A 13,943-nucleotide genomic window follows, 5' to 3' on the forward strand; every position below is an offset into this window, starting at 1 on the left:
AACAAAACGGAAAATGACTCTAAAACCCAAATGACGGGAGCAGGTAAGGTAAACACGATACGGTATTTTATTATGTTTTGGTCTTTTTAGTTGAATGCTAGATGAGGTTGCATCAACGATCTTACAGTCCCCAAGCATCTCTAGGGCCCTCTGACGCCCCCTAGACCGGCGAAAATATAGTGTAATTAGATTTAGGACGTTTTAAATAAAATTAACAAAATAAAACCGTTACACCTTTTATACCATTGAAATGGACAGTTTTAAAGATATTTTAATTTAAAGTAAGGACTGCAACGCTGAAAATATGAATTTTGAATAAGTGGTATCCACGGTAATTAATGACCATGGTCACATAAATCCCTGCCAGGAATCTTTTAACTTTGACGATAAATTTTTGTAAATTTTTCATGAATTAAATGCTAGGAGATCCATTTGGATTTATTCTAAGTTATGTTTGGCTAAACTCTTTTATTAAATATTTTCGATTAATTGTCTGATAATCGTCCAATTTCAAGTTGACAGATGCCTGACAGCAAAATATGTGACCATGGTCATTTGTTGCCGTAGATGTCACTCATACTTTTTGCTTTCAGTGTTGTGTAGGTCTCACTTTAAATTAAAATATCTTTACAACGGTCCATTTTAGAGGTATTAAAGGTTATGCGTTTTTTTATTCAAAATTGGTTACTCTATTGTTTTGACAAAAAAAAATTAAGAGGCCAAAAAAAACAAACGAAAAAGCACAGAAAATATGACCTGTAATTACTGGCACCGAAAATTGAGTAGATGTATCCGGTTTTCGAAATTACTAGTTTAAAAGGTATGTTCTCGCAAGTAACCATTTCAAATTTTATAATATTTGGTCAAATGGTTCCGAAGTTATTACAAAAAAACAAATTTCCATACCCACATTCCGAGTTCAAATATTGCTTCATATTTATGAATAACCCTGTATATATTACCTATGGTACTTATGTAAAATGAAAAGTCCATATACATACAGACTGTTTCGGCTAAACCCCACATTAGAAGTATTGAAAGTTTTTTTTTTTTCAAAATGGTGGCATTTTTGGATACCCGTAAGTGGGTATCAACTTTGTTATTTTAAATAGAAAGTTATGTGTTTTATTGCATTTTCGGATTACTCAAGTGATTTTAAGAGAATTTTTATCAGCTTTTCGTATACCTAAGTTTAACCGTTTTTGAAATATTTAGACTTAATTTTTTATTTTTTTTGGATTTGCACCTTCCTCTTCAAAAATCAGAGAAGTATATGATTTTTAAGTGAGTGCAAAACAGAGTTGATTGGGAAGTGTTTAAATATGTAGTTTTTAAGTGAGAACAATACAGTGTTAATTGAAGTGATTAAATTTGTGGTTTTTAGTGAGTGCAAAACAGTGATAATCGTGAAGTGTTTGAACATGTAGATTTTTAGTAAGTTGTGAGGCTTTATTTAATTTCTTTACAATATACAACAAACACGTCTGAATGATAGCCCTCACGAATGCCGGTAGTCAGCGGGTCGACGGAGTTCGATCTTGAATTTTCAGGGCGCCACGTAATTGATTTTCCGTAGGGGCACAGGCGATGGTAAATATCCTAATTACGAATCATCAAAATAACCCAGATTATATCAAATACAACAGACGAGATCCAAAAATTAGTCGTAAACTACTTCCCTAGAAGACGAAATGCAGAGGGGATTTTGACCCATAATTAACTTACCCGAAGAACATATTCGGGGACTTTAAACTTTTTGTGATTACACGCAAAACCAAAAATGACAAATGTTTGAATTTTTTTTAAAGAAACAACCGATTACGTGATTTTTTTATAAATTAATGAATACCGCCCTCTTTCCAATTTATAATTTTAATTTAAACCGTTACAAAGTGCAAAACAGTGTTAATTGTGAAATGCTTAAATATGTGGTTTGTAAGTGAGTCTAAAACAGAATTGATTGTGAAGTGTTTAAATATGTGGTTTTTAAGTGAGAGCAATACAGTGTTAATTGTGAAGTGTTTAAATTTGTGGTCTTTATTGAGTGCAAAACAGTGATAATCGTTAAGTGTTTAAATACAGGGTGTCCCAGCGAGTTGAAAAAGTCCATTAGTGTCCTTTAAATGGTAAAATTAAAAAAAATTATATAGGACATTGATAGATACTAATCTAGTGCATCACCTAAAATTATTTTCAACCATACAGCATGTCCCAAAAATAAGTTACGATACAAATTTGTGTTTTTTTAAATAAAACACGGTATGTTTCTTTGTATTTTTAGATGTAGTGTAGATTAGTATCTATCAATGTTCCTATACATTTTTTTTAAATTTTACCATTTAAAGGACACTAATGGACTCTTTCAACTCGCTGGGACAGCCTGTATTTAAACACTTCACTATTATCACTGTTTTGCAGTCAATAAAAACCACAAATTTAAACACTTCACAATTAGCACTGTATTGCTCTCACTGAAAAACCACATATGTAAACACTTCACAAACAACTCTGTTTTGCACTCACTTAAAAACCACATGTTTAAACATTTCACAATTAACACTGTTTTGCACGGTTTAAATTAAAATTAGAAATCGGAAAGAGAGCGGTATTCATTAATTTATAAAAAATCACTTTATCGGATGTTTATTTAAAAATCTTCAAACATTTGTGATTTTTGGTTTTGGGTGTAATTACAAAAAGGTTTAAGTCCCCGACTATCTTCTTCGGGTAAGTTAATTATGGGTCAAAATCCCCTCTGCCATTTCGTCTTCCAGGGAAGTAGTTTACGACAAATTTTTGGATCTCGTTGTATTTGATATAATTTGAGTTCTTAATTTATTAATCTTTACAAATGCAAAACACTAAAAAATTGCTACAGCTTTAAATTCTGTACTTTCTTTTTTACAGAAGTAAGAAAAAATTTGTTCTATCTGTCTTAGTTTTTGTGTAATCAATTTTTAAAAAGTGTATGTATTCGTCAAAAAAACCGTCTATTTCTAAAACTAAGCAAAATCGACTAAAACAAGTTTAGCGGAAAAACATTGTTTTAAAAATCTACATCTAAAAATGCAAAGAAACATACGGTATTTTAGGCGATTGACTAGCTTAGTATCTACCAATGTCCTATATAATTTTGTTTTTAATTTTACTATTTAAAGGTCACTAATGGACTTTTTCAACTCGCTGGGACACCCTGTATGTGGTTTTTAAGTGAGTGCAAAACAATCATAATTGTGAGGTGTTTAAATATGTAGATGTGTTAATTGTGAATGTTTGAGTATGTGTTTTTTAGTGAGTGTATTACAGTGATAATTGAGAAATGTTTTTAAATATATCGTTTTTAGTGGGTTCAAAATAGTGTTAATTGTGAAGTGTTTAAATGTTTGGTTTTTAAGTGAGTGTAAAACAGAGTTGATTGTAAAGTGTTTAAATATGTTAAAAAATTTATGTAGCAATTTTCGAGTTTGAGGCAAATCACTCGTCATTTATTTTTTAAGTTTTGCATTTATTTCTATGTTGCTTATAAATTATTTTAGAAAAATTATATAAAATTTATGAGAGATTTACGGTTTGAAGATAGAAAATGATCAATGCAAAGCTAAAAAAGTAAAAATATCAAAGTTATGATTGGAAACATCTAATCTAATTCATTAAAATTTGGCATTTTGAGAAACAGAAATTACAAAGATACTTTTTGCGTTTCTCGCAATGTTGTTGAATTTACTTCTGAAGTTTAGTTATGCGGTTTAAGCATTGAGAAAGATTTCATAAAGAATTCATCAGTTTCAGCAAATAAAATGTTCGCACCGCAATCAAAAGTCATAAAAGAACCGAAATATTCAACTGTGGAAGATTATCATTCCTGTTATTATACGAGTTTTTAACTTGGCAAAATTAATAATTATCATTAACAGTTTAAATACTGTCTAGATAAGTACAAGAGGCGAAAATTTTATAAACCTTAGGGTTATAAAATATACCAATTCAATTGTTTTAAAAAATTTAGTTTAAATTTGAAATCATAGCGCCTTGCATTCATGTGCAATATTAGGCTAATTAATTTTTAATTACCGAGCACAGGTGGCATCGCCAGTGTTAAATTATACACCAATATCAATGATAATGACATTAGGAAAATTCCAGCGATATTGTTTGCCAATAATAAACTGGTATAAGAACCGTTCAGATATGTCTTAGTGATGCTTTCTGAAACGTATCTTTCGTCTAAATTCAGATCATCCAAGTCGTTTCGTCTAGATTTGTGTGCTCAGGAACCAGGATTAAAAATCGACTATAATAGGAAGAACCAAGAACGCGTTCACTTAAGATGATTACATGCTGATAGCTTCATTATTTTCTGAACAGTATCGATAAAATTTTGTCTGTTTATGGAGCCATAAAAGATAAATTTTGCACCTCACAACGGCTTTGTATCGACTAACTAAACCTTAACGATCAAAATAAACTACATATAGTTTCCCACAAATGAGTTATACCACAAAACGTTTTCATTCAAAATTTATTGGTTTATTTATTTTTAGAAGTTCAGGTGTGCAAAATTTTAATTAAGCCTAGTAATTTATTAATAAGAAACTAAGCGTAAAGAAAACTGCGCCAGGTGAATGATGCACTTTAGGTCTCGTATCGCTTGTCTACTTATGAACACTTAAGAGCAATTTTTACTTGTAGATTTACGTATTTTTAATTCAATTTTTAGATTACGATTTTCTTCAAATTAAATATCAAAATTTAATTAAAATAGCAAATTAGTTTAGCTTTAATATGATTTTAACTGAGACAATTTTAGAGAAATCAGAGATATACGTCACATTTTAATTAAGAGCAATCTACACTGCAGCTTAGATTGGAATATTTTAGATTCACTTTGCATAATCATTCTGATGCTATTGTATTGATAAATGCTTAATCAAGGATTGATGTACTGAGTGATGAATAGTTGATTGAATATGCAATTAAATAATGCATCAAATTTCTCTTAATCGATCAATTTTTGTGATTCAAATACCGAAGCGGCATTTTAGTCATTTGCTGAATATTTCCTTTTCATAGAGTTTAAAAATAGTTTTAACCATTTAATTTGCTTTGTTTAAGTTTTCTACCACATCTCTATTTGATGGAAAATCAAAAAAAAAACTTAATGAAAATACTAATTTTGTTTCTGCTCCATTGCCTAACGCAAATTTTAATTTACTTTCATGTAATAAGTAGTAGTAATTTACTAAACTGCCCGGAACTTAGTTAAATTTGTATAATATAATGCTTGTAGTGTACTTAGTTCCACCATTTAAATTATTGTTTTTTTTTACTTTGGTGTTATTATTTGGCAGCTTAGGAATTGTCCTAAAAATTACCTCCAACTGGACTAAAGCTGTCCTGTCGTTTACACGCTCCAGCAACACAAATGCTTATGATTCATAAGCTATGAATAATTATCACAGGATAATTCAAAGCTCTAATTTCTGAAAAAGATTTACGTTATTCTACGATATAGCAATCAATAATCACCTAAAACTTGTATTTACTCAAAAAAATACGTTATTAACTGAAAGTTTCTTTAATACCAATTGTAGAATTCGAGTTGTCAGCCAAAGAGAAATTTGGACCATTCTGTAAAATGAGAGGAATCCGTTTGTAAGTTTAATTAAATTTGCTTATTGAAGAACGACTTACAGTTCATTTTATTTTTAGATTGCTTGGTTGTTAACGCCAGTTAAACTTTTTTCTAATAAATCTTATGTTTATTTATGAGATTTTTATGATACAGAAAATTCAATAAATATATTATCTTTCAGTGTTCAGATATTTGGTTTCCTTTACTACACCCGGGTTTCATAATAACAATAAATGTCCAGAAACGTAGTGTATCTAAATTTATGTGAAATCAACTCTTATAATTTACTACAGTCTTTGCCGATATAATCATAGATTGAATAAACAGCTTTCAATGTCCTAAATTCAGAACATTTTGTTATGCTTAGATCAGTGAAGCAGATGGACTATCTATTTAACACACATCAGTGAAATCCAATTAAGTTTACTCTAGCTCGTAGTCTAATTTTGGCCTATTTTTTTTATTTTGAGACCTAAACCTTGACAAATTAACATAACAAAAAGAAAACTTAAATGGTATTTCATTTGTGTTAAAATAATTTAGATTTCAGACGAAATTTTCAATGTAAACAGAATGTGTATAAAAGAGATTATAATAGAAAATAACACCATAAAGTATGACAGTCTAAATATAACTGGTTTTTGATTCCTAAAGAGCTTGAAGACTATTTTAGGAATATTTTATGAAAAGAAAACTACAATGCCTCTACTGACGTCAAATAGAATCGAATAGAATTGGAAGTATAAGGAAAGATTTAGATTTGTCTATTTATATTTATTATTGTGAAATAAAGTATTGTTAAACCTAAGTATTTGAGTAACTGTTTTTTTTGCTGTTACCATGCCAATAAATGCTTTGGTTGTGGTATTTTTCATTTACGATTTCTCCGTCTTGTATCGGGTTTATATCAGAAAAGTTCCATCGGTGAAACAGGTTTGTGACAGAGAGTATTAGAGATTGAGTGATAGATCCTGGTTTGCTGCTAGCCAAATACGAACTGTCTAACAACAAGTCTAAAAAACTTGAGTAAAAATGAAAATTCTATGTTAGCCGGTCTGCTTACGAGATCCGCTTTTCTGCAGGCAGGTTTTAAAAACGTGCACGAGATACCAAATTTTAAGTAAAAAATGCGATTGTTTTTTTAATATTTCTTTAAGAGATTAAATAATGCATTTGTTAGGATTTCGTATTTGTCTTTGTTTTGTAGGTATTTGGATTTTCTTAAGGCAAAAATTATTTAGAATTAGATATTAATCTCTTGTTCAAACTGCTCAAACTTGACTACAATGAAATTAGGTAAACAAAAATCTAGGCCACAGCTGAATCAAAAATGTGAAATACGAGTGCTGAAAAGTGTCTTGCGGCAGTATCGACAGTTCTCGGTGTTCTAAATATAGAATCTTGGGAGTAGTTTAAAGTTTTGAAATTTCGATTAGTATTTTACAAATTAATTTGGGGTGAGGCGAAACGCCTCATTTGGAAAGTTCATTGAAAACGAGAAGGGTGGTGGCTCTTATAGAAGTTTCAGATTTAAAGCCCTTTATTTTTTGTCTTAACAAAGCAACCGTAAGTGGACATTTACAAAAGGATTTAAAAGCTTATTTATTCCTCAAAGCATTATATTTGAAGCGATTTATAAAGACGCTAAAGGTATCTTCCTCGTTTTAAAACCCTTTTTTTACAAAGATAATACGATTTTATTCTATAAAGGTTCATCACAACAATTTGATTTTTTGAAACGGTCTACCCTACGGGTATTAACCTAAATAAGTTTAATAATGTGAGTATGACTACTTAGCACGAGCAAGCCTATATTCTAAGAACAATAGAACATTCTCGATTCTACTGACACTAAATAACCTTTGAATTAACAGTTTAGACTGCTCCTCACCTTCCATTTAATTTAAACATTTCCTAGTCGATGATTCACACCTATTACTCACAAAGATCTTAGCACTACAACTGCCTACGTAAATTATATGTAGTCTACTAACTCATATTATGTTAAGTAGTAACGTATTTTGACTAATGTTTTAAATATGTAGTTAAAGTTTGCTCAAAGATACTCGTATACCGTTTTTACGATTTTTCACGATTTTTACTCTTTAATACCACACGCTTTACGGTGGTCAGGGCCCTATTCAGGATATTCTGTTAATTGAGACGTTTAAGTAATAAGCGTGCCAAATTATGTATATTAAATTATCTTATATAAAATCGAGGGTGAATAAAGTCTTTAATAATAATAGAACTGGTCTGTAGCGGCATTAGAGATCGGTTTGGGTTTATTCGGTGGGGGCTAAAAAATGGTGTCTTGTGGCTGAACCACCAGAAAAATTAGTGAAAGTTAAATATAAGTCTTAAAAACGGTATATTTTTGGGCAGACGATACATGTTGTATTTCGTCCCGTTTGTTGCTTTTCTTAGTCGTAAAACCACTGAATGAACGCTAGACGTTCTGACCTGGATCCGTATCAAAGGAAAATTGTTTGATATCCATTCATTGATTCGAGATTTGTGAATTATTTCATTGACAAAAGGAGAATAGCGTAAGACAAACACTTAGCAATTCAGAAGAGTAATTTAATTTATGTAATCGATGATTTGTCCACAAAGTGTTCTGTTTAACTCAGAGAACACAAGAGCCATTTAATTTAAAAGAAAAGAAACGCTAGAAGAGAGATGAAAGCTCTAAATCGGGCGATGGTAGTATTGAACGACTAGCTGTTGCATTTCATTCACAAAATTCTAGGGTTCGTGTTCTTGTTAGAGATGGGAGCGATTCTTAAACTTCTTTATTCTTTCTCTCTCTTATTATCACGAAGGGTATTTTCCTAATATGTACATTTTTAATTATTTTGGTGGCACAAATTTTAAAATAATTGTAAAAATTGTTAAATATATGTTATATATTTTGTTTATGAAATCAAAATACATAATTTGCTTAATGAGGACATCTATTGGTAAAACTGCTTCGAGAATTTACGAGCAAAAAATCTGCAAGATACGTATTGATCGTCTGTTTGAGTTGTTAGTTCCTCGAAAGTTTAACAGCAGTGCGAGGGCACCACATCCTTCGTAAACTGTGGATAAAGAAGAAATTTGGGGTTGGTTACGTAGTTATTTACTTCCTTAAAAATAACTATAAAAGTTACGCCAATTTTTAAATTGTTATATTAAAATGGTTATTATTATCTACAAAACAATATTTATAAGTTCCTAAAAGCCAAATAATTTTTTTTCAAATTTACCCTGAAGTTGCAGACAAGTTCGATAGATGGCTCTACGTAATTGTAGAAAACGCAATCAATTTTTTCGTATGTAAAGTTTATTTATTCAAGTAGGAAAAAAAACTCTTATTTAGAGATAATTTACTACGTTTGTGTTGAATTCAAGGTAATTTAAATTTTATAACATTATTAAAAATAATCTAAGTAGCAATGAAATCAAATAAATACATAGTTGAAATTTTAAAATTCTCAAAAACACCAAACTTTTATTTTAATCACGATATGTGTTTCGACCATAAGGTGGTCATCCTCAAATAAAAATAAAATTAAACATCAAGTCAAGTAAGATACCAGAAAAAATCTTAAAAAGTTCTATTTACAGGGAGCGCCAGAACTCACGCTCCAGAGAAAAATTACATGTAAGGTAAAATACCAGGAACATGGAAAAAATGTTAAAAAATACTATCTATAAAAATTTCGAAGTTATGAGAGTTTAAATGTTGCACTTTGACTCTATTTATTTTTAAGTTTTTTTGCTACAAAGTCTTAGAAGGAGAAAGAAGGAAGCTGTATTTTAAATTGTAACTCTTAATGTTATTTGTGGCTTTTATTGTCAAAATAATTTTTGTACTTTTACTAAATAATTATAAAAAAACATATACGAGATCATCAGCATCATTAAATAGACACAAAAAATGTCAAATGTTAAAAAATAAACGTCAGAATTTTTTGACAAATAGAATTTTTAAAAATTTTTACCATGTTTCTGGAATCTTATCTTACTTGAAATTTTTCTCTGGGGCACGAGTATATACCTTCTATAAAAATTTCGAAATTATGAAGGTTTACATTTTGCACTTTGACTATAATATATCATTTTTTATGTTTTTTTGCTGCAAGCTATTAAAGAGGAAACAAGAAAGCTGTATGCTAAATTATAACTATGTTTAATGTTATTTGTGGCTTTTATTGGCAAAATTTTTGTACCTTTACTAAATAGTTATGAAAAAACCTAGGTAGGTATACAAGATCATCAGTAACATTAAATAGCTATAAAAAAAATTGGGGCATGAGTTCTGAAACACGCTGTATATTAAAGAGTAAATTAAAATCATTTGCAACTTAAAATTTTGTTAGTTATTACTTTTTTTACAAAATAATACCGTGAAGTTTATAGTTATTTTTTTGTTAAGAAATTTGATATAATTTTCTTCAAATTTGTTTAATTGCGCCTTTTGTGTTACAAATTTTACAAAAGATCGCTTTTATGAATTTCGATTTTGAAATTCGAGGTTTGAGAGAGCAGAAGTCGTTTTTTAAATTGGTAGATTGGAGACCCAACTGAGGAGTGGTAGATAGCGGAAAGTAATAAAGGAAAATTTGTTTCGGAAGATATGCACGTCGAAGCGGTTTATACATGCTGATCAAAACTGATTGGAGTTTGCAAAACTTACTTTCGTTCTACATTTTTTCCAACAAAACAAATTTCGATTTGGTGAACTAATTGAAGGAAATGTTTGATTCGGAAAAAATCAGTAAAACGCGGTAACTAGTTTAGGCAACAGAAAACACAATCCTGTTAGGATCACAAGGGCTGAAAATCGTTAAAACATTAAATATTTTCCCGGAAATTTCAGCCATTTATTTGACGCAAGACATCGGCAAACAAAGCAACGCAACGGACCGATTAATAATAATGAACAGTGATATTTTTTATGTAGAAAAGGTTTGTTGATTTACGCATTCTTTATTTGCTATACACCGAAGCTTCTCAAACAAAGGGCGATAATTTTTCACATTTATTGCTTAAGAAACAATACTTCTTTCTTTTTTATCTCAGCGTGTAAGAAAATGGGTCAGTTTTTTAAACCTTGTTTGTAGCATTCTTAGTTAGCAGCAACTCAATTACCATTACAACTTTATTATTATTTCAATGTAAATGTAAAAAATATTCATTTAGTAATGTATTAAATCCATTAGAATGTATTATTTTTTAATTAAACAGAGCTTTGAAATGGATTGCATTTCATACATCCGTTGTACTTTATTTAGTCTATGTTTCAGTGATGTACTTTTTTAAACTGACACATTTTATGATAAAAAGTTTCCCTAACAATAAAAGATGCAAACAAACATTCATTTCAGTAGCCTTCTTGTTTTATTTTAGACGGAAAAGTTTGAGTATGTTGAAAATTCGGGAAGTGTAATGAAATGTTTGAATTTCATAACGCGAGATACTAATAAACTTAAACAAAGTATATTTTGTTTAATAGTACTTGGTAAAAAATAGCGTTTGGAGTTTTTCTTATTTACATATTAACTAGAAATCCTTAACACTAATAATTACAAATGGATTTGAGCAAATGCAAGATCTCGAAGAGGGTGTTTTAGGAGAAAGTAAATTCGTTCTTTATGTTCTGTAACCTTTACTTGGGTAAAGGGTTCAAAACATTACTATATTGCAAAAATGCAAAAAACACAATTTAGAATTATTTGACACATCTAAATTATCGGGACGTATCATTTTGAAAGAAAAAAGACACATTTTTAGAACATAAAAACCGATATAGATGCAAAATAATTTTGTTTATCAATTCCAAATAAATCACAAAATGTACCTCATAATTAATTTTTTTCCCACTACTTTATATAGCACCTGGACTATCTGTGTCTAGATTAAAACCTGCAAAAAATACAATTATTTATTACAAAATAATATTAGCTGTATAACCCAGATTGCACCCGAAAGAATCAATAACAGTATATATAACCTCTATAGCTAGCAAATTAAACTACAACTAAACATCAACAACACACATTAAATTTTTATTTGAACTATTTGTGTTTTTAGGTGTTTGTGAAAGTATTCTAACTATTTTAAAAAATAAAAACGGGTTAGAATGGTTTCTTATTCCAATAACATGATGCGAATTGTAAATGTATCTTTTTTGTTTCTGAGTGACACACATTGTATATGAAACGGGTTTTTCTTTTTTCTTTTTTAAATGGCACGTTCTGAAAATTAAAACGCATCAAATCATTTTTGTTATGTATAATATTTTTTTTCAAAAATTTATTTAAATTTGGCTAATTTAATGATTATAAAAACTTATTGATTTTCAACTTACAAATCAAATTGTTCTGAACAGACCCTTGTGGTAGTACATTCTTACACTTTTTAGTGATTATTATAAGACTGTAAGTTAATTTTCCACAAAACTTTTACCCAATTAATTTTGAATTTGGTATTTTGTTAATATTTAATGTGTATACTTGGCGCTTATGCACAAAAATTTATTAAAAAATTTAAAATTCAAGCAATTTTGGTGTCTGGATAAACTAGGGCAAAGTAGTTTTGCTAATAAAATATCAGCAACAACATTATTTTAATAGCTTGTGTTTTTCTTATATAAAATAAACTCACATAATATCAGTCCAATTTCCTCAAAGCGAATTTCTTCAATTTACAAGGAGCCTAAGGGAACTTTATAAATATTTATTTCTTGAACAAACATATTACGAAAGCACTCCGATACATCAGAAACAAAATTGAATATTAAACTTTTAATATAACAATTTTTTAGAAAAAATATCCGGTAAGTTGGAATTTTATGTTTTCGTTGAAAATTTTTATATCTTAATGATATAAAAATGGAAAGAATATTTCAATGAGTAGACGGCACATTAAAATAGATTGTATTTACGCTTGAAGCAGCAAAGGTAATTCACTTAAGTACCACACAATGCCTTTAATTATTGCCATGTTTACAACTGCCAGAAGTAACCTTTTACTTCTCATATATTTAATATAATTTTGACTTTTGTTTTTTATTATAGAGATAAGTCTACATCTTTTAAAAGTTTATTGGGAAATTTATACTCTTTCTATCTTAACAAAAATAAACGATTAAGTAAGTTACTTATTTCTCTTATCAACTATCTGTCAAATAATTCTTTTATTCATTTTCAATACGACTACAGTTTTAGTGACATTGGGAGTGTCTCCTAATTAATACATTGCACAATTATGTAATTAAAAATGTTAATATTAATATTAAAAATTCTTGATAATACTTTTGAGCATCCACCAATTTTGAATTTTTTGATTTGTGAAATGAATGTGTGTGGCATTGAATGGAATTTGGTGCAGAAAAAATTATGTAAAAAGTGGCTTGTGTTTTTGACGGGAATTTAACCGGTTCGTGGTTCTTGTTCCTAATAATGATCATGTTAAAGGAAAATGAATGATAAAATGTGATTGTGTGCGATTTTTCTCATAAATTGTGTTTGAATTCCATTAATCGTTTTATGATTTATATATTTGAACATTTTTGCGAGTTATCTGTTCAAAATGCGTTTAGCACGCATTTTACCAAAACTGATTCGGATTTAAACCCTGCTGAGCTTGCTGTATCTGCAATATCATAAATAACTGTTATCGGTGCGCTATACAGGTGTGATATTGCATCTGCCTCATAAACATTTCCTATTGACTGGCCACTAGCCGCAAAATTTTATTTTATTCTCATTGTTTGAAATTTGAGGATTTACTGGTCAAAGTCTATTTTCTCGAAATTAGATTTTATTGTTTGTTGTCTTTTCGGATCGGGTCTGTTTTAAAAGAAATAATCGAAGCTAAATTGAATGAATTTCAAATAGAGATAGCAGAAAATTAGTTATTTTGTTTAACCTCTAACTTTTTCCTCTCATTTGTAAATTCGTATTTACACATGTCCCAATATTCCCTTCCAAATAAACATGGATACTAATTGAGAGTGCCTCAGGCAAAGAATTTTATTCGTGGGAATCCCGTGGGAATCTATACAGACATCACCAACCTTCAACCCTATTGTTTATAGCAAATTTTGCACATTAGTTATGTTTCCTGAATGCGTAACGAAAATAGGATACAAATCATCTTCAAGAAAAGAACTTTGTATTAATTATTATCACTCGCAATGCTTTTTCATTATATTGATACACTCCTCCAAAAACTTTGTGTTTCTATGTTGCTCTTTTACCTTTGTCTTTACCTTCGTGCTTTTTACATCTATAGTTGCTCCAAAGTTATTACATAATAA

The 13,943-nt window shown here is 29.5% G+C and overlaps 1 long non-coding RNA gene across 1 annotated transcript; it reads left to right on the top strand.

Moving 5' to 3' along the window:
- On the top strand, positions 1–231 carry LOC123006646. Its single transcript, XR_006412825.1, has 2 exons — positions 1–43; positions 91–231. It is a non-coding gene; the product is annotated as an uncharacterized LOC123006646 (long non-coding RNA).
- Positions 232–13,943: the final 13,712 nt, after the last annotated feature.

Source organism: Tribolium madens, unplaced genomic scaffold (assembly GCF_015345945.1).
Source record: "Tribolium madens isolate multiple individuals breed KSU strain unplaced genomic scaffold, Tmad_KSU_1.1 Scaffold_2;HRSCAF=44;Tcas5.2_LGX, whole genome shotgun sequence".
Classification (NCBI taxonomy): Eukaryota; Metazoa; Arthropoda; class Insecta; order Coleoptera; family Tenebrionidae; genus Tribolium; species Tribolium madens.